A 19945-nucleotide genomic window follows, 5' to 3' on the forward strand; every position below is an offset into this window, starting at 1 on the left:
TAAATCCACGCATGTCCATCATATAGCTCAAATTTATTACAATTCAACAATGCAACGAAGCAAACTAAATCACAATTCTACAATCCAGACATGCTATAATGAAATTAAATGTCTGGACCACGGCTGTCCGACGTGGTGAATCACTTGTCGGACGCCATTCGTGTCGCATGCTCTGTCATGGCCGCCATCCATGTCTTGTTCGCTGCTTCGATGCCCACTCTCGGTGTCCCGTACTCATTACGCGGGTTGATCTCCTTCTTATTTCCCTCAAGCCACTTCTTACCTTCAGCATCCAAGAGACTTGCGTTGACCAACATTATTCTCGACTCGTTGATGTCTCGAGCAAGTTGCAACCTCTCCTTCTCAAGCTCTATTGATCCAAAAATCTGGGCCTTCTCGATCTCCCATTTGACACACGTCTATTTCTTCTCCAACTCTATCTTCTTCCTCTTAATTTGCAACTTGTGGTTCGCCCTCTCTCGGTCCCAATCCGTTCTCTCTTTTTCGCATTCAACATGACTTTGTACATCTCCTCTTTCTTCTCCTCCCTCGTGAAAAAATGCTTGGCTACATGGTGCACATTTTTGTCGCCGCAGCATCACGGGTGGCTCTACCCTTCTCCCACTTGTTTCCCATCACTTGCCAGTTATTCATTGACACGGTAGCTCAGCCATTCTCCCCAACAACTTCTTCTACTTTGTCATCCAATACAATGGATTGGTTTGGAGCTTGAGCCATCAATTTCCTTCAACATCTCGTTGCCGGTTTTGAGATCTTTCACAAGTTGTATCCACTTTAGTTTGCCATTCAATTTCATCCAATGATGGCGAAAACCAAATGGCTTCTTTTCAGTTTGTTGGTACAAATTAATCATGAGAATGTAACATAAAAAACTAGGAAAGCAAATTATGGCAAAACGAAGCAATTCAACTTACATGGCTTGTGACTACAATCCCACATTGATTCTATTGTAGCACGAAAGCATAGTGGCCAACAAACTTGTTTACGTTGTCTTGGATGGTGGACCATCTATGTTGGAGATAGGTCACATTGCGGGGTGGTATTGATAGGTTGCGGCTCCACGTATTCCTTGTGTTCATGATAGTGCTTGTCGATATTCTCCCAATGCAGGTTGCCCTTTTGCTCTATGACACATATAGGGTCCATGCTTGTGGCCAACCAAGATTCAACCAATAAAATATCCTCAAATGTTGTGAATGTCAGACATCTTGCCTTGGGTATCTTTGCCTTCTTTTTCTTGGTAATGCCCGATGTTCCCCCAACATCAAACATAGGACAATTTGGACCCCCCAGGTCATATTCCATAGGGTCCATAAGCTCTTGACCCTCATTGATCATGTCCAACATGATATTATCATAAAATGATCATGATTCCAAACAAACCAAGGACATATGCAACTAATTGGTGTAATGACATATGAAACTAATTGATATAATGACATAGCAAATAATGAATGAAGCGATACAAAATGGATCAAAAAAAGTATCATGTCCTGCCGGGACATTTTGTGGAACAAGACCTGGATAGAACAAGTGTCGGTGCTGCCCACTTGTCTGCACCCATTGCAGTTGCGACGAGTCGCATACCATCTCGACCACCTCCATTTGCGTAAATCTGTCTGCAATCACCCATCCGGACACTAGATCATCGTCGATCGCGGGTGGAGCGGGTGGTGGCTTTCCCCGTTGGTGCCAGGCCAGACGCGCGGGGGACGACTAGGCGCGGGAGAAGGGACAGATCCTCCTCGGTGTCCACAACCTCCTTCGCCGCTAGCCCGCTCATGTTGCTTCCTCCGTTGCTCCCTTCGGGCAACGTTCTCCGCCTTGCAGCTCACCCCCATAGACGACACCGATGCATCATCCATGCTGGCAGCGGGGGACGAGGTACTTGAGGTCGACATCTAGGGCGGTGGCGTGGATGGGGGAGGAAGGGTGGAGGACGGAGACGACTCGAACACGGGAAATGAAGGACAGACGCATGAGGAGGGCGGTGGGTATGTTGGACTTGGTCAATTTGGTGGAATATGAGGTGGGCCTGGTCTATCTGGTCTAACATGGCAGATGCATTGGGGTGTGTCCAAGCTGGCCCATATATGTCGAAGATATGAGGGGTGTCGGTCTGCCCAAACGTATAGGGCCGGTTTTGAGGAGCCTATCTGGGTCACGATTTTGTGACGGGTCACTCACCTGACCGTCCGGTCAGACGTATAGATGGCATTTGAGGAGCCCGACTATGGTTGCTCTAAGAGCATCTTCAATCAGATCCATTGCAATACGAAGAAGCTATTGAACACATTGACCATGAGCGATTCTTTTAGAAACGTTCTCTGGCACGTTTAGTTTTCATGTGTAAATCTTAAAGCAACAGACGTGGCAATCCATGCACCCTCATACACCATCTAGAATGAATTTCATGTGTAACGATGGCAACCTAAGATTAGCATGGCAATTTGGCATGTTCAACCTGTTGTAGTATGGCAACTCCTGTGTAGCATGGCAATTGAGCATGTTGCAGCATGTCAACTTCACTAACATGTGAGCAAAATTTTCCTTTTTAGCAACAAAATTCTTTATGTTGCATCACGACAATATGAATTTTGATCCATATCCAATAAAGATGCCCTTGTGATTTTTTGGATCAAGTTTAGCTAATTGAGATTTCTTGTTGAGAATGAAACACCCATTTCTGAATACAATAAAGTATTTAATGGAGTCTTTAGTCCTGAGCTTATATGGAGTCTTGTTTTTGAGCATGCGGAGATAGAGCCGGTTCGGTGCATGACACACGGTATTGATGGCCTCAACCCAAAGCTTTAAGGAGGTTTATATTCATTGAGTGTATGGTACTTTTCATCTCTATGGGTGCCACTTCCTCTCTATCACACCATTTTGTTGAGGGGTGTGTGATGTGGCATACTAATGTCTGATCCCCTCATCACTAAAGAAATCATCCATTGTGTAATTCTTGAACTCGGTGTCATTTCCATATTTAAATCTACTGTTGTTGTTTCATCTTTACTCTTGAGAAAGAACACTCATGTATATCTTGTATGGTCATCAACAACGACAAGGCAAAACCTCCTCCCTCCCAAACTATCATAAGATGGATGATCCCGAGCTCGAGCTGAAGCTTGCTCGGGTCATGGAGGACATGGCGACGGTGTGTGCGGACTAGCCTTACATGGCGGCGCTGAGGGAAGGAGAGGGGTGGAAGTGGTCGAGTGTAGCGACCAGACCTCAAACGGTCCAATCTCTGAGCTCAGGTGTCATCCCTGGATCAGTAATGCTGACACCACACAGTACTTAAAGGATTTATAACAGAGTAGCAATCACACACTTATTACATCGAGTGTCTCAAAAGAGAGCTTATTACAATAAATATGGCTTAAGGCCATCTAATAACGATAACAGCGAAAGGCTTGGAAGATAAGTGAGTCCATCAACTCCAACGACATCACTAAGTATAGAGCCACGACCTAAAAGCACCTTAATCGTCGTCTGAATAGTCTGCAACATTAACATTGCAGCCCGAAACGGGTCAGCACATGGAATATACTGGCAATGTAACACATAGAGAGCAATGAAAGAAATAGGCTATACTACATGCATATTTGGCTGATGGAAAGCTCTATGGTTACAGTTTTGCGTAAAGCCAATTTTTCCCTACTGCAAAGAAATAAATTGTATTTAACTATCATGGTAGTTGTTAAACATTGAGAATGGTTGACAGCATTCTCAATCCCAATTAAGCATCATCAAAAACCCAACAAAATTGATTTTAGAGTAACATGATGAGATTCACATGATAATCCAGGTACTAGATACTCAAGATGTCCATAACCGGGGACACGGCTAACCATGATTAGTTTATACACTCTGCAGAGGTTTGCGCACTTTTCCCCACAAGACTCGATCTTCTCCGTTGGGATTCTCGCACTACATGTTGTTTGAGAAACGGATGACCTAGACATAGTCTTTCAGAAGCGCTAGCACCTTACGATCGGCTAGACCGTTACACCTACTTTCTCCTACATCTGCTAGTCTACCACTTTAAGAGTTCGCATGACTTACTCAAACATGCTAGAGCCCGTAGTAGCTTGTGGCTGCACACGAAAGTTTCTAGCATGAATAATCTCATGATCCCTTTGAGCCTGGGTGGCGGTCCAAAAGAAAACAAGCAATCGCTGGAATACCCAGGTGCCTCAATCCACCCAGATGTGTATTTAAGTTGCCACCTTAGATAAACCTTTTAATTTAACAATGTCACATATGTCATGGATTTCACTCACCCAATCCACGTCTACTAGCATAGCATGGCATAATAAGCAAACGTAGAAGTAACTCCCAAAGGTTTGATAATAACAGGTAATAGGTACTGCCTCAACTACTTCCCAAACCCATAATTTAATTAGATCCTAATCATGCAATGTGTGAGGGTTGATCTAATGCAATAAAACTGGGTAATTGGAAGTATGATCAAAGTGTTACTTGCCTTGCTGATGATCCGCAAAACCTAGCGATTCGAAGTAGCAAGCGGCGCACTCCGGGTACTCTATTGCAAACAAACAAGCATATAATGAGTACTCAACTAATGCACAGGTAAAACTCAAATAAGAGATCTAACCAGAAATTTCAACTTAAGAACTCCGGTTGGCAAAAAGAATCAAATCGAACGAAGCAACGAAAGACAAACGGCAAAAGAAACAAGCTTCATTTACTATTCTGGATCTAGGGCAATTTTTACAGTGGCAAAAACTTGTTTGAGTTGGTTAAACGGAAAGAGAGTTTCGAGACGAAACTCCAGGCGCTTGAATCGCCTGATTCCGATAAACGAGCGAAAAGTTATACTAGAACGAAAAACGGATCAGGAATCGCGATCAGAAAAATCGCGGAATTAATCCGAGAAAAAGAAAACAACGAACAGATTAACGAACGGACGTTCGTTAACTGGATCTAAATGAAGAACGTGTTCGTTAAAACGAACGAGCGAACGCTCGCCAAATAACTAAACTAAAAAAACTGATCTATCTAAAAAACGAATCTAAAAAAACCAAAAAAAACAGGTGAAAACCTAACGGTTTTCTAAAAAAAACCAGTGGCTCGACCTCATCGGCGGCGAACTCCGGCGGCGGCGGGGCGGCGGCGGCTAGGGTTTGGGCGTGGGGCGCGAAGCGGCTGGGCTGGCTGAGGCGGCCTGGGGCGCGGCTATTTAAAGCCCCGGCCAGGCGGAGTCCTGGCCGGTTACGGTCCAAAGTCGGTTCGGATTTTTTTAAATAGTTACACTCAGAAAAAACAAAAGGAATACTAAACGGACTCCAAAAATCTCGAAATAAATTTTCCCCGGCTTCTAAAATCAAGCCGCACAGGATGAACATTTATTTGGGCCTAAATGCAATTTGGAAAAACACGCATTTTTCCTAAATTCGAATAAAATAGCAAATAAAACCAAAATAAAATCTTATTTGATTTTTTTATTAAATCCTCAATATTTCTTTATTTTGGGAAAATCATTTTATTCTCTCTCTCATATTTTTGTAATAGAAATAATTGAAGATAAAATAAATAAAATCAAATGATCCTATTTTCAAAATTTGAGAAAACTCAAATATGAAAATAGCGAAATCCCCAACTCTCTCAGAGGGTCCTTGAGTTGCGTAGAATTTCTAGGATCAGCCAAAATGCAATAAAATATGATATGCAAAGATGATCTAGTGTATAACATTCCAAATTGAAAATTTGGGATGTTACATCGAGGGAGGTTAGGGCTAGGTCTAGGATAGGTTAAATAGGGGCTAGGGACGCTAGACGACCGTCAAATCGACGAGCTCGTCGACGTGGTGCCCTGGATGTGCGCCATACAAAGGAGGACGACTCTCCTTTTGCCGGTGGGCTTGATGGGCCTGAAGGAGCAAGTGGGCTGGCCGGTTGGAGGGAAGAAAGGCCCAGGTTATGGAGGGGTTCTGCCCTTTTATTTTCTTTCTCCTTCTATTTATCAAATAAACATCTAGTAAAAAAGGAAAAGGCTAGATAAAAAGAGGATGAACTAGAGAGAAATAAAAATATGTCTAGACTCCTGGAATTATGCCCTACTTAATAAAATTGGTTTGGACATTTTTAGAGGTAGAGAAATAAAACAAGTTTGAATTAAATTCAAACTTGAGGCATTTTTTAATCTAACCAAAACAACTCCAAATAGCATGAAATTTGGCAGAGAGGTTTAGGACATGGAGTAAGATTGTTAGGTCAGAAATTGAACATTTATGGAGGAGGGCAAGATGGCACTTGCAAAAAGAAAGAAAGAGAAGGAAGGAGAGGTGGTGATGCATGGATCACACATGGGGCATGCAACAAAATTTCATGCATGAATAGCACAATGCACATGCTGATTATGAGAATGCAAAATGACATCAGCACAATGCAACACTTGATATGACCATGATGCAACATATGATGGCATAAAGAAAAATAACAAGAAAAGACAATGTCGGATTCTGGGCTCCGCAGACCCTCGATAGATTTGAACTCTGGGGTGCGTGCGAAGAACTCGACCTCCTCGGTCTGCCTACTCACCCCTCTCATGGCTTAGCTCGATGAACTAGAAAGAAATGGGACAGAGCAGTTTACCCAGGTCCGGGCCACCTTGCGGTGTAAAACCCTACTCCTACTTTGTGGTGGGTTAGCCTCGAGGTGGGCTGAGGATGAAGTAGTACAGTGGAAGAACAACCTTAGGAGGCGTGTTCTTGAGCTGGTGAGGAAGAGGATGATCTGAATGATCCTTCCGTCCGTCCCCTTGTATGGTGGTGGCTAGGCTATCTTTATAGTGTCCTTGGTCCTCTTCCCCCGAAATGTAGGCGGGAAGGGATCCCACAATGGCCAAATTCGAAGGGAGACAACTAGTATATCTTATCCTGAGGAAAGGTGATCTTTGCCTGCAAAGCTTATGGTCGTGACGCCGTGGTGGGCTCGGTGATGACCTCCGTCCTGCCATCCTGGCGGTCTTGGTCTTGTTGGATGAGAATGGAAACCTTTGGTTGATTCCTCGGGACTCCGTGCCTGTGCTTGCCTCCTTAGCACCAAAGAGGAAACTGTTGTACCGCGCCCACTGGCGCTCGCCTGGCCTTGGTCGTCATGGCTTGCATCATCCGAACCTCACGAGGTGGAGGCTTGCATAGAGATCTCTGCTCCTCAGGAGCCATCCCAAGGAGCACTACAAAAAAATAAACTTGTGTGATGATACGTGTTTGTCACAGTAGGTCATGTTTTCTGTCATGCATGTACATCCATGACGAATTTATGACAGAATCAAGATAGTCATACCTGTGCTGTTGTAGAAGTGTTCCATGACATTACCAAAATTATCATCACAGAAGTGTTCACTTCCACGATGATAAATGCCGTGTCTTGGAAGTGCTTTCATCAAGGGTGACCGACACGTGGCATCCACCGTAACGGGTCGCCGTTAAGCTATCGGGTCCGGTTTTGGATCCGATAACCCGCTAACAGCCACGACCAATGACGATTTTCCATGTGTAAAATTCTCATTGGCCGACGGAACCACATGTCAGCTCCGCATTGGCACATGTGTCACTCATCCAATGGGCGAGATGCGCCTATGATATGTTGACATGTGGACCGGCCTAAAAGTGGCCCATAAAGATTAAATGGGCTGGCCCAACTAAAAGCCCACAAGATTTTGCAGATCATAATGGGCCGACCTAGCTAAAGGCCCACGAGATTTCGCCGACCATAATGGGCCGGCCCAGCTAAAGGCCCACAAGATTTTGAGGACACTAGTGGGCCAGCCCGTTAACAGGCTGCCATGTTTTGGGCCAAATACCGGCCCATATTTGATCCGGTCCATTAACAGCCTGCCACGTTCCGGGCCTAATAAAGGCCCATATGAGATCCGGTCCATTAAAAGCCTACCATATTTTGGGCCAAATTACGTCCCAAATCAGACCCGACCCTTTAAGAGGCTTTGGGCTAAATTATGGCCCATATCAGATTTGGCCCATCAACTGGACGCTATGCTTCCGGGCCCACTTGCTAAAGTCCCATTTAGTAATTCGGCCTGATATTAGTTTCGGCCTGTTAAAGGCCTATTTAACATTTCGGCCCTATATTTATTTCGGCCTGTTAAAAGCCCGCCATATAGTTGGGCCTAACTACAGCCCGGTTTGCATCCGACCTGCTCACAAGCGATAATCTGATTGGGCCAAACAAGGACCGAGACAATTTTGGCCTGTTAATGACCCGTGATGTGATTGGCACAATAATGGGCCAGGGTCTATTTCAGCCTGCTGCCGGCCCATGAGCTGTTCGGCTTCGGGCCCAACCTACTTTTTAGCCTCCTAAAAGCCCATTGAGTTTTCTTGTGAAAATAGGACCGACAGTTTACTCGGCCTATTAGAGGTCCGAATCTACTAGTGGGCTAGTTTACATTTAGGCCTGTTAACGGACCGACTATGTAGTGATTTGCATGACGACCCGATTATGTACAGTAATTTTACGGTTTGGCCGGTTTATTGCGAAGAAAGGATATATATACAGTAAAATAACTGCAACATCATGAATAAGAAAAACCTAGACTATACAATAAAGAAATCACGACATATTACATCCACTGGGCATCAAAGTTTGTCACTATGATAATAAAGCACAAGCAGACAGAAGATTACATACACTGGGCATCAAAGATCGCCACTAGTGCAAATAAACATGCCGAGAAAATAATATACAAAACCGACAGCACTTCAATAGAGTTCAAGAAAGGTTAGCCCTGGTTGGGAGCTGCAACACAATACGTTGAGCAAGCTGATGAGACTACGCTTGTTTGACACTTATATCCTCCTCACTCTGAAAGATAAACAAGCAGACAGATGACAGGTTTTGCACATATAAGTATCAGTGCTGATAATTCATCACATTTCTTACGGACGAATAAAGTGACACCGTTTAAAATAGCATTAACACAATATGGTATTGTTCAGGTTAAGACATGGCAGGAAATGACATTGTGAAGGAGTTGGCAACTTCACGACACCACTGGATTACAAATCAAGAACTCATAAGTACCAATGGTTAGTGTGCTGTCAATTTATCCCATTTCAGATTGGCAAATAAAGAGACGGTTTAAATAATAGTAGAATGATATGACATTGTTCATAGTTAAGACATTGCAGAATATGACATTGTGTTGTAGTGGGTAGGTTCACCACACCACTGGATTACAGATCAAGAACAGAAGCATACATGCAGTGCAAAAGAAGATCACTTGCTCTGTATAGTTTAATTTACATGGTATGAAGAAGGAACTTGGTTGTGCAACTGAAAACTTAAATTGAGAAGGACAAACTTTTATTTATGAACTACATAATAAACTTTAAACATGCAATTTGATGCAAACACCAAAAATAAACAGCTTTTGCAGTCGTGCCTAACCAAATATACACAACAAAGTTTGAAGGCTTGAGAAGGACAAACTTACATTATTGGTGAAGACAGGCTCTATAAAGCCCTTGTCCATGCTAATGGGGGGGGGGGCAATTCAAGAAGTTTACCACAAAATCTTCTTCATAAGCATTGCCTTTATTCTACATTTTGTTAAGAGTAAATATAGATGTGATAATACAAGAAAAATGGAGAATATTTAAGATAAGATTAAGAGTGATGCTACATAACCAAGTAGCTATAAATTTAAGTACAACGATACAGGCAAAAGGTACATCCAAGAGCAATGCAGAGTTAAACTTCTTCAGGACCATCGGTGTTATCCAACCTTATGGTAAGAGTAAATATAGATCCGATGTGTAGAAAATGGAGGGTGTCAGTGTCAAAACCGGTAGATCTAGGGTAGGGGGTCCCGAACTGTGCGTCTAAGGATTGATGGTAACAGGAGACAGGGGACACGATGTTTACCCAGGTTCAGGCCCTCTTTATGTAGGTAAAACCCTACTTCCTGCTTGATTGACTTTGATGAGTATAGGGGTTACAAGAGTTGATCTACCACGAGATCGTAATGGCTAAACCCTAGATGTCTAGCCTATATGATTATGATTGAGATTGCCTCTACGGACTAAACCCTCCAGTTTATATAAACACCGGAGGGGGCTAGGGTTGTACATAGTCGGTTTATAGAAAAAGAAATCTTCATATCCGCACGCTAAGCTTGCCTTCCACGCCAAGGAGAGTCCCATCTGGACACGGGAAAGAGCCTTCCATCTTGTATCTTCATGGTCCGTCAGTCCGGCCCATGTCACATAGCCCGGACGCTCGAGGACCCAGTAATTCGGGACTCCCTTAGTAGTCCCCGAACTAGTCTTCAATGACGACGTGTCCGGCGTGCAAGTTGTCTTCGGCATTGCAAGGCGGGTTCCTCCATCGAATACTTCAAAGCATCCGAACCGAGGGGCCATATTCGGCCCTTACATCTCCGATCTTGGTAAAGTGAATTCTTTGAACAACTTGGTTTTCATTAAATGTCGCACCCTTCGGCTTCTGTGCTTCCGCCGCCTTAGCTTCCATGTGACAAACGAATACGAAGGGCCCAAACATTTTTATAGATAACCCCTCGACAGCGTATATAAGGTGTCTATTTAAGGAGATCAAATCTCAGATACCATTCCACGCCAAGCGAGAATTCTTCGAACTTGCCTCAAGGAACCACGCAACCATGGCTAGCGCTCCTAGTTCTTCCTCCCACCCCTACGACCCTCAAAAAGGTGATTGGGAGAGCCGCTCTATATCCCAACTGGCCAAGCTCCAGGTGGAGGGCTATCTCCCCCTGCAGATCTAGTCCACGTCCGGGCAGGATTAACATCCTTTACTGGCGAGGCCCTGGTAGAAAATTTCCCGAATCCCTCAGAAGGGGAGCGAGTGTGCTTCGTGTCTTTTCTTTTGAGAGGTGTTGGATTTCCAATCCATCCTTTCCTCCAAGGTCTCCTGGAGTACTATGGCCTTCAACTGCACAATCTTATGCCGGGCTCCATTCTGCACATCGCGGGTTTTGTCGCTCTTTGCGAGCTGTTCCTAGGCTGTGAGGCCCATTTTGAGCTATGGAGGAAACTTTTATGCCTCGTACCTCGCTCCCAAAAGGGATCCATATTCAAGGTGGGCAGCACCGAAGTATGGCGCATAGCCAGGACAGGATATCTGTCCGGCACTCCGAAAAAGGCATCGGAGGAGTGGCCCTTGGAGTGGTTTTATATTGAAGACGTCGTCCTCTCGGACCCAATCCGACGTGGCCTACCTGAATTTTCCCATGGCCTGCTAAGGAAACGCCACAGCTGGCGCCCTCGGAGCCTCGAGGAGGAAGAAAGTGCTGAAGTCAAGAAGTTAATGGACAGGATAAAGGTACTCGCTTAGTCCGGACTATCCATAATTGAAGTCATGGCGATTTCCATAATGTGCGGTGTCCAACCACTCCAATCCAGAGGACTCCCCATGTGGAACTACAACGGGGAGGATGATACATCCCGCTATGGGCGCAAGGGTCCGGATAACTTTACCGCCCTGGCCGCCATGTTGGCTGACCTTTATAAAGGGGAGAAAGAAGAATTCACTCGCCTCAAGTGCTGAGATGGCTTTTCCATGTACAACCCCCTAGCTGGGTAAGCTTTCAACCCAACACCTCACTCAATCTTCTTCCCGAGTTGCAATTAGTCAATCTTAACCCAACCATTTTTACTAGGAATGGAGGAAGGTCACTGCGGGGATCTACAGCACCGCTCTACAGCCGGAGGACCATATCCAGGACCTGGATCTGGGATTCGAGGAGGATCCGGATATATCCATGGAGCTTAAGGAGGGGGTCTTTTATCAGGTGAGCTACGATGGCACGGAAGTGGCCATCGAAGCCGATTACCCTGGCCTTCTTCCATCTTCCCATGTAAGTGCCCAGGGAGCATCTCCTCCAAAAGAGCTTTCCCATTGTGCCTCACCCACTGCACTGTCTCATGCTTCAAAGGGGCGACGCTCATCTCGCCATGCTGCATCGGGATCGTCCCTTAAAAAGGGGACGCTGACACAAGGCGGGTCTTCAAAAAGAAAGGCGGACAACGATACTTCCAAGCCCCCACTGAGGGAGTCCTGGACTATGGGGTCCTCGGGCGTCCGGCCTGTTATCTATTGGGCCAGACTGATGGGCTGTGAAGATATGAAGGCCAAAGACTGTACCTATGTCCGGATTGGACTCTCCTTGGCGTGGAAGGCAAGTTTGGCGACCGACTACGAAGATTCCTTCTTATGTAACCGACTCTATGTAAACCCTAGATCTCCTCGGTGTCTATATAAACCGGAGGGGATAGTCCGGAAAGGATATATTCATTACCATAGTCATACATGCTAGGCTTCTAGGGTTTATCTATTATGATCTCGTGGTAGATCAACTCTTGTAACACCCATATTCATCAATATCAATCAAGCAGGATGTAGGGTATTACCTCCATAGAGAGGGCCCGAACCTGGGTAAACATTGTGTCCCCTGTCTCTTGTTACCATCGATCCTAGACGCACAGTTCGGGACCCCCTACCCGAGATCCACCGGTTTTGACACCGACATTGGTGCATTCATTGAGAGTTCCACTATGCTGTCGACGAAAGGTTCGATGGCCCCTTCAATCGTCTATAGCGATGCTATCCAAGGAGAAACCTTCCTCCCCCGACAGATTTTCGTGTTCGGCGGTTTCGTACTGCAGGCCAACTCGCTCGGCCATCTGGAGCAGATCGATAGCTACGCCCCTGGCCACCAGGTCAGATTTGGAAGCTTGAACTACGTCGCGGATATTCGTGGAGACTTGATCTTCAATGGATTTGAGACCGCAGCGATCGCTCCCCCTCGCTCCGATGAACATGACTTAAATCTGTCATTGGATCAAGTCCAACGGATGGTCCCTGTTGCTGCAACAGCCTTAGAGCCGGAGAAAATCGTGCCACCCGAAGCCAGAGAGTCCCTGGCGTTGGAGCCGCACACAGACTCGACACCTCACGATATTTGCACCAATAGAACTTAGGATTCATCTCCGGCTATGAGTCCCGGACCGGGCACGCCTGCGGACACCGAGCTGAATCGGTTACCAATATTCAAATTTAGCGCTGCAGACATCTTCCAGCACTCACCCTTGAGTGATGTGCTAAACTCTTTAAAGAACTTGTCCTTGGAGAAGGACTCACAGCCGAACTATGTTCGGTTCGAGCCAGAGGCTGATGATGGGAAATTTTGTTTCCCACCCGCCGCCCACTTCATAGCCACTGTCGATGAATTAACCGACGTGCTCGATTACGGCTCCAAAAACATCGACGGTATGAATGACGATGCCGACCAGGAACAAGGCCAAAACCCGCCATTTACTGGACATTGGACAGCCACCTCTTCATACGATGTGTACATGGTCGACACACCTAAAGAAGCTAGCGACGATGACAAAAGGGATCCTATCGCAGATAAACCTTCTGAGACACAGTCCAAGCGTCGGCGCCCTAAACGCCACTCTAAGGCTCGTCGCTCAAAAGATGACAAAACTGGCACCGGAGAAAATGGTACTCCGGGCGACGACCGAAAAAAATAAAGACCCTGTTGGAGCTACGTCCGAACAGGAGGAACAAGACAACGGGCAAGATGACCCTGATAAACAGGCCACGCCCAATAACTCCAATGATGATAGTTATCGTCCAGTCTTCGGAGATGAGGAGAGCCTCGGTAGCGAGGATTTCATCATACCTGAGGCACCCCTAGAGCAGGAACGCTTCAAGCGCCAGCTAATAGCTACTGCTAGAAGCCTGAAAAAAGAAGCATTAACAGCTCCAGGCCGATCAAGACCTGCTCATCGACAGGTGGACAGATGTCCTGGCAGCCGAAGAATACGGCCTCGAGCGCCCAGTCAAGAGTTACCCAAAGCGCAGACTACTACCTCAGTTCGATGATGAAGCACCAGATCCCATACCGCCCTCACACAATGCGGACCGACCACCACGTGGTCAGGATAGTACGGCGGACCGACCACCCCACGGTCGGGATAAAGCGGCAACTCAGGCCGAACAAGAGCCTGCCCCACCACTTTGAAAAAACATGGATAGAACAGCTCGGGACCATACACACGACCTTCGGCGGGATCTAGACAATAGAGCAGGACACACCAGATCAATCTACGGATCGCGAGGACGCTTCTCGACTCGGGACGACAGCTACCTATTCGGACGTGACAAACCTAGTCACATCCGGGCCAATAACCGCAGACGAGCTTCATCGGAGGTGCGCCGTGACACGGCTCGATATAGAGGCGCCGCACACCCTCTGTGCTTCACAAATGAGGTGCTGGATCACGAATTCCCCGAGGGGTTCAAACCCGTCAATATTGAATCATACGACGGAACAACCGATCCCGCAGTGTGGGTCAAAGATTTTATTCTCCACATCCACATGGCCCGAGGAGATCACCTCCACGCTATCAAATACCTCCCATTAAAGCTCAAAGGACCAGCTCGCCACTGGCTGAACATCCTACCTGAAAATTCCATTGGTAGCTGGGAGGACTTGGAAGAAGCCTTCCTTGACAACTTCCAAGGTACATATGTTCGGCCCCGATGCCGATGACCTAAGCCACATAGTTCAACAACCCGGAGAATCAGCCAGAAAATTCTGGAATAGGTTCCTAACCAAAAAGAACCAGATTGTTGACTGTTCGGATGCTGAAGCCCTAGCGGCCTTTAAACATAGCATCCGTGACGAATGGCTAGCCCGCCACCTCGGCCAGAAAAAGCCAAGGTCTATGGCAGCCCTCATGGCACTTATGACCCGCTTTTGCGCGGGAGAAGATAGTTGGATGGATCACAGTACAAACACAGCCAATGAAGCAGGCCCCTCCGAGGCCAAAAATAGCACCAGCAAGCTCCGGCGCAACAGACACAAACGCCGAAGCAATGGCGATAACACCGATGACACCATAGTTCATGTCGGATTCAGCAGCTCCAAATCCGGCCAGCGAAAGAGGCCCTATAAAAAGAACGGCGGAGGACCATCCAGCTTGGACCGCATACTTGATCATCCTTGCCAGATACATGGCACCCCAGACAAACCGGCCAACCATACTAACAGAGATTGCCGGGTCTTTAAGCAATACAACAAGGTAAATAGCAGAAACAAGGAAGGGGAATCGCAGAGCGAGGACGAAGACGAGGAGCCCCGGCAGTCGAACACTGGGGGGCAGAAGAAATTCCCGCCTCAAGTCAAAACGGTGAACATGATATACGCTACGCACATCCCCAAAAGGGAGCGCAAGCGCGCACTTAGGGATGTTTACGCGGTAGAGCCAGTCGCCCCAAAGTTCAACCCATGGTCGTCATTCCCGATCACCTTCGATCGTAGTGATCATCCAACTAGCATCCGTCATGGCGGTTCGGCCGCATTGGTACTCGACCCAATCATCGATGGATTTCACATCACACGAGTCCTAATGGACGGTGGTAGCAGCCTCAACCTGCTCTATCAGGATACAATACACAAAATGGGCATTAATCCCTCACGAATCAAGCCCACGACAACTACCTTTAAAGGAGTTATACCAGGCATAGAAGCCCGTTGTACGGGCTCGATCACGCTGGAGGCGGTCTTTGGTTCCCCGGATAACTTCCGAAGCGAAGAGCTAATCTTCGATATCGTCCCCTTCCGCAGCGGCTACCACGCACTGCTCAGATGAACCGCGTTCGCTAAATTCAACGTGGTGCCTCATTGTGCTTATCTCAAGCTCAAGATGCCCGGTCCACGCGACGTCATTACAGTAAATGGAAACACGGAATGTTCCCTCCGCACAGAGGAGCATACCGCAACCCTAGCAGCAGAAGTACAGAGCGGCCTTCTCAAGCGGCACCATAATCCGGCCGCCGAACCCCTGGACATCGTCAAGAAGGTCCGGACTACACTGCAAAAGGGCAGCTCGGTTCGTCAAGAGCTGAATTAGTAAATTCGGCCTTTGTCCCAGCCCTGTTGAGGAAAGGGGCATCCGTGCCGCGCGTACATAATTACGCACTCAAAACCTCATGGGTACCGATGGAGGCACAACTCGCTCGCTATCCACAGTGCGGCTTGACCGACCCTGGGATTCACACGCCTTTATTTTTTATTTTTATTATCACGGGTCTTTTCTCTTTTCGAGGTCTATATGGACGACCCGCTTACAGAACACACCAAGGAGGCAAGAAGCTCTGGCATACAAGGGAATCCCCAGGTGGTCTCTATTAAACGATCGCCATACTTGTTTTACATACCCGCACGTAGCTCGCCCTTGGTTGCGACATGTTAAATAGCTTTACTTGCTTATCGCATTACTCGCACAAAGTACGCCTCGACGTACTAATTACATCACAATGGTGAATAAATGGTGACGTCAGCTTATTACTTAACTTTTCCTGTTTCCTCACCTTTGTGTATATTATATATTGCACGCGTACACTATGGTACGTATTACTTCGCAAGGGGCTTCATTACACCCCGTTCTACGGCAATAAAAGTCTGAACACTTTTTCAGTACAGTTCGGCACCCCGAACTTATAACATTATATGCATCGGCTTCGAATCATGTCTTTGGTCAATAGTTGGGTTGCCCGGCTCCTGTGCTTACTACCTTACATTCCGCTATATCGGCTAGGGTAGTAAAGGGAGAACTACTACGATTGTGTCTCGGTTCTTCCGGATGAGCACCTCAGTAGAGAAAGCCGAAAACTGACTGTCATGATGCGGCGAGAGCCGGTCAGCTGTTCGAGAGGTTCCAAATCGTTAGAGATTTTTTCCTCTTCGTGCAAAGAATCGGTCCCTCTGATTAGGCATGTATAACGCCCCTAGTTCGGCCTTCCGAATACCAGGGGCTTCGCCAACTTTTTTAATTGTCAAACTCCTATGGCTAAGTGAGGGCGGTAAAGGCCGCATAGTCTGATTGCCTTGTTCGTTGCACTAAACACCTCCTTTAAGGACCAGAATGTGGAGGAAGAGTGTTTAGATTTATCCCGAACACCTCTGTACTATTTACGTGGGGGCAGAAGCCGACGACTGGTCAACCCTCAGATTTCATAAACGGCCGCACAGGAGGTAAAATGTAAATCACAAGCATTATAATACATAACATCATTATTCCATATTATAGGACGAGATAATACAAATGTTCTCATGGGAAAATGATATCCTTCGAACATTGTTCCGCCACAAGGCGGGACCCCTCCAGGACGCCATCAAAATAGAGCTCGGGTCGACGATGCTCCTTGCTCTCCGTTAGCCCCTCGGTCATCAGCTTCTTGGCATCCAACTTTTCCCAATGCGTCTTGATGCAGGCAAAGGCCATATGCGCACCTTCAATGCAGACCGACCGCTTCACGGTTTCAAGCCGCGGACAGGCATTTACAAGCCGCTTAACAAGTCCGAAATAGCTGCTAGGTACAGGCTCGGTAGGCCACAACCGGACTATCAGGTCCTTCATGGCTAGCTCCGCCGACTTGTGCAGCTCGACCAACTGCTTCAGCTGGTCGATGAAGGGCAACGGATGTTCGGGTCCAAGATACTGGGACTAGAATAGCTTCTCCTAGACATCCCTTCTTTGGATCTGTAATGCTCGGCAGCATCCAATATACTGCGCGGCAGATCCGTAAACGCCCCTGGAAAACCTGAATTCGGATAAGTACAAGGAACGTTTCTTTTACATAGTTGCTTTGCACGGTGAAAGAATTACCCGCCGCAATCTCCTTGGCTGCCTGAATTTCCTGGAGGGCATTCTGGGCTTTGGCTCGTGCATCCTGTGTGCTCCGGAGGGCCTTCGCCAGTTCGGACTCTTGCGCCTTGCAATTGCGCTCCACAGACTCAAATCTCTTGATCGCGTCCTGGAGCTGTTGCCGCGCCTCGCCGACCTGGGCCTCGTGCTTCTCGCGTGTGGCATCCTCCTTGGCCACTTTGTCCTCGGCCTCAGCCAACGCCTTCTTGAGGGCTCCCACATCGGTCGTGGCCCCTAATAAAGTTCATGACAACTCAGTCTGGACGGACTTTTTATTTTTTATTAAAAGGTACCAGCAGGACAGCACATACCTTGGCTATCCTCTAGCTGCTTACGAGGCCGAGCTCTTCCTCGGCCCGCTCCAGTTTCCGCTTCAGTCCGGAGACCTCTGTAGTATGAGCGGTGGCAGCCTACAACGACACCTGTTTATTCACCAAGACAACTTATGTTAGACTCCTGTGATATTTCTTTTCGATCCTCTGTTCACCCTTTTCTTTCCGAACACCAAACAGAGCATCAGGGGCTACTATCTATACTATGCTATTCTTCCTACAAACGCATTACTTACCTCAAAGCCTGATAGAAGGCTAGTGCAGGCTTCGGTCAGTCCGCTTTTCACGAACTGGACCTTGTCTATTACCATGCCCATAAGGGTGTGGTGTGCATCCACAATAGAGGCGCCTCGTAGCGCCTCCAGCAGGTTATCCGGTGCCTCTAGTTGGATAGAGGTCACCGGCGGAACATGCACATTCCTTCCTTTCGGAGCATGCCGTTCGCTGGACTCCGGAGCGACATAGGTCTTCGGAATGGTATCCGGCTCAGGCCCGAAGGGAACCCGGCCCCCGTCGCCAGTCCTTGCAGGGGCTTTTTCCCCCCTGCGTCCGGCAGTTGAGGAATCGTCCTGGGGCACCGCCCCGACGATCTCCGAAAGCCCCCCAGTCGGGGAAGGTCTTTTGCGACACCACCTCGTCGTCACCTTAGGAGAGACGGAATGAGCAGGTGGCGGAGACATGCTAGCCATCTCCTTTGAGTCTAGCGATCCCTCTAACGAGGATCACGGGGAGCCATCGCGTGCTGGACTGCAATAACAAGGTTTAAGGTATATCAATATTACAAATAGGGAAAGCTAGATGTTTTCGGATCCTGGAACTTACGAGGCGGCCTGAGGCTTGGTCCATCGAGGTCGCTCCAGACTGCTGTCAACATCCCACAGGGAGTTATCCGCGTGGGAGCCTCTAACCCTTTTAGGCGCTTCCGCCTCCAGATTTGTGGAGGCCGCTCTCTTCTTCCTTCCCACTTCAGGTGGGGAGTCGCTTTCTTCTTCCTCTTCCTCATCGTCGTCAGCGGACGAAGAGGAAGTTTCGTCTTCGGACATCATGTCCAGAGCGCCTTTTCGGCGAGGGCCCTTCTTGGCCCCTTTGGCCGCTTTCTTGGCCGTCTTCTCTGGCACCTCATAAGGTGCTGGAAAAAGCATTTTCGTCAACAATGGGAATTCTTGGTCCTCGGGCAGCGGAGCCGGACTGTTAATCCCCTCCGCTATCTTGATGCAGGCCTGAAAACACGGGTAGGGAGGCTTAGTTTTTTCTCAAAATATGCTAGTAAAAGGTATGCCTTGAAAACATTAGAAGAGCTTACCGGGTTAGCCTGGCGTTTTAAGCTAAGCCCGCGATCCTCGGTCTTGGGTGGTGGCATCTCGCGGGCCTTGAAGAGCACTTTCTAGATTTCTTCATGCGTTGTGCCGAAGAGCTCTTGTAGCGTCTGGTGCTTGGCCGGATCGTACTCCCATAGATAGCAAGTCGGACATTGGCACGGAAGGACCCGGCGAATGAGCATGACCTGGACCACATTGACGAGCTTGATCTTCCTATCCATCATATTCTGGATACATGTCTGGAGCCCAGTCAGTTCGTCCGACGGACCCCAGGTTAGGCCCCTCTCTTTCCAGGAGGTGAGCCGCATCGGGAATCCAGATCTGAATTCGGGGGCCGCCACCCAGTTGGCGTCGCGCGGCTCAGTGATATATAACCACCCCGATTGCCACCCTTTCACCATCTCCGCGAACGAGCCTTCGAGCCAGGTAACGTTGGGCATCTTGCCCACCATGGAGCCTCCGCACTCTGCTTGTTGGACGCTCACCACCTTCGGCTTCACGTTGAAGGTCTTCAACCATAGGC

The sequence above is a fragment of the Triticum aestivum genome, chromosome 2A (genome assembly GCF_018294505.1).
Source record: "Triticum aestivum cultivar Chinese Spring chromosome 2A, IWGSC CS RefSeq v2.1, whole genome shotgun sequence".
Lineage (NCBI taxonomy): Eukaryota > Viridiplantae > Streptophyta > Magnoliopsida > Poales > Poaceae > Triticum > Triticum aestivum.